Genomic DNA, 2,487 nt, shown 5'->3' with positions numbered 1-2,487 from the left:
TTCATTTATCAAATATATTTTGAATGCCACTGTGTGCCAGGAATATTAGGAACAAGACAAATATGGTATGGCTTTGTTAGAATAAAGGGCAAGAGGAAACTTTGGGGTTATGAATGTGTTCACTATCTTTGTTGTTATGATGGTTTCATGGCTGTATCCATATATGTGAAAACTTAAGAAATTTTATACTTTTAATATGGCAATTTATTGTACCTCATTTATACTTTATAATGCTGCTTAAAAAGGAAAAAATATCTACTGGGAGAAGACAATGTTTCTTAAGTATATTTAAATACAATATGCATTTTGAAGTCAAAGTGTAGTTTAATATGGAAGCACATAGCAGGAAACTCTAACCTAGTTTTGGAGAGGATATCAGAGAACACGTCCCTGACGTTTTAGAGGAGAACGAAGCATGAATAGGACCTAGTTAGGTAATAAGATAGGCAAAACAAGGGGACGGTGGGGAAATAATTCCACACAAAAGAGACTTTCAGAGTTCCATGATCCAGAATTGTGAAAAAAGAAAATGAAAAGTACAATGATCTAAAGAAGGGGACCATGAAGGTGATTTAAGAGAAATGCATAGAATAGTGAGAAATGAAAATAAAGAATGAGGCAGGGACCAAAGTCTAAAGGAAAGATTTCCTGAATCACATTATTTCCGAAGAGCAAAGATTGTTAAGCAAGTCCATGGTAATATAGGATTTGTGTGTGTGACTGTGTGTGTGTTTAAATATCACTGCGCCTATTATGTGGGGGAATGGCTGTGTATGTGGGGGGGTTGAACATAATTGAATTAGTGTTGCTACATTGTGCACTGTTGGGGGTGGGTATGTCATAAGACCACTGCATTCATTTAGTCATATCTGAGATTGTGATTTGAACTAGATTAGTTTCATTGATATTGGCCATAATAGGCATTTAGGTGGCAGACTTTATCAGACTTGGTAGTTGATTGTATATGGTAGGGGAGGAAAGGGGACATATATAATAAATCCCAAGTTTTTGATTAGAAAACCTGGTGGTACCTTTTGTTGAGATTATTAATAAATACTGGAAATAAAACAAGCTTGAAGGAAAGGAATGTGTTCACTTGTAGATACATTAAATTTGGGATGTCTGTGTGATAATTGAGTAGGGAACTAAAGTAAGCAGGTGTATATACTTGTAACTAAGCAGATGGACTTGGGATATGGCTTTCAAGAGATTTCAGAGTAGATAAGATTGCTTAGAAAGTGAAAAATGGTGTGGTTTTAGATGGAGTCTTTAGGCCATTTTAAAGAGGGCTCATGGGACTGTGAAACCAAGAGCTCTTAATGCTGTGACCAAAGATTGAAGTTCTCTATAGGTCGCCAAAGCACTCAGTGGTGCTATGTTTTCCTGAGGAGATGTAAGACTCAGAAAAAGAAAAAAAATTAGACTGAGTCTCAAGAAACTCTAACATGTACTATTTTGGTAGAAAGGGAGGAGTAAGCAAAGGAGTCTGAGAAGAATCAGCCAAAGATCTAATAAAAAGCCTAGTGGTATTTAAAGAACTAAGAGGTTGCTAGTGAAAAGAGGAAGACTAGGAGTTGTCCTCCATTTGACTTAGTGTATGGGGCTATATTATCTTCCTATTGCTGCTGTAATAAATTAGCACATATTTGGCAGCTTGAAACAACACATTTATCCTCTTACAGTCCTGGAGATCAGAAGTCTGGAATCAGCTTTACACCTTGAAGTAAAGGTGTTGGCAGGGCTGATTCCTTCTGAAGTCTCTAGGGGAGAATCTGTTTCTTTGCCTTTACTAGCTTTAAAAATATATATTTTTTATTTTAATAGCTTTTGGGGTATATGTGGTTTTGAAATACATGGATGAATTCCACAGTGGTAAATTCTGAGATTTTAGCACACCTGTCATTTCTTCATTTATTTGCCTTTTCTAGCTTCGAAAGATTGGCTGCAATTTTTGGCTCCTGACCTTCCTCAAATCACTACAACCTCTTTTTTTTTTTTTTTTTTTTTTTTTTTTTTTTTTTTCCTGAGACAGGGTCTCACTCTGTTGCCCAGGCTGAAATGAAGTGGCATGATCATGGCTCACTGCAGCTTCAACCTCCTGGGCTCAAGCAGTCCTTCTATCTCAGCCTCCCAAGTAGCTGGGAAAACTGGTGTGCTCCACCCTGCCTGGCTAATTTTTTCTTTTTCAGAGATAAGGTCTGATTATGTTGCCCAAGCTTGGCTTGAAATCCTGGGCTCAAGCGATACTCGCCCCTTGGCCTCCCAAAGTCCTGGTGTTACTGTAAGCCACAGCACCCGGCCCCAACCTCTTTCTTATGTCATATCTCCTGCTACTCTCATGTAGCAGCTTTTCCCTCTGCCTATTTTAAGGCCACATGTGATTACATCGTTTGACCCATCTGCATAATCCAGACTATCCTCCCCATCTTAAGATCATTAAATTTAATCATATTTGCAAAGTCCCTCTTGCCATTTAAGGTAATATAT

The 2,487-nt window shown here is 37.8% G+C and overlaps 1 non-coding gene across 1 annotated transcript; it reads left to right on the top strand.

Moving 5' to 3' along the window:
• Positions 1-1,271: 1,271 nt before the first annotated feature.
• Positions 1,272-1,399, top strand: LOC112134490 (small nucleolar RNA SNORA25). Its single transcript, XR_002915912.1, has one exon. It is a non-coding gene; the product is annotated as a small nucleolar RNA SNORA25 (small nucleolar RNA).
• The last annotated feature ends 1,088 nt before the right edge of the window (positions 1,400-2,487 follow it).

Source organism: Pongo abelii, chromosome 6, assembly GCF_028885655.2.
Source record: "Pongo abelii isolate AG06213 chromosome 6, NHGRI_mPonAbe1-v2.0_pri, whole genome shotgun sequence".
NCBI classification, from domain to species: domain Eukaryota; kingdom Metazoa; phylum Chordata; class Mammalia; order Primates; family Hominidae; genus Pongo; species Pongo abelii.
The sequence above is the reverse complement of the archived record's forward strand: the minus strand, read 5'-3'. Positions and strand labels throughout refer to the sequence as shown.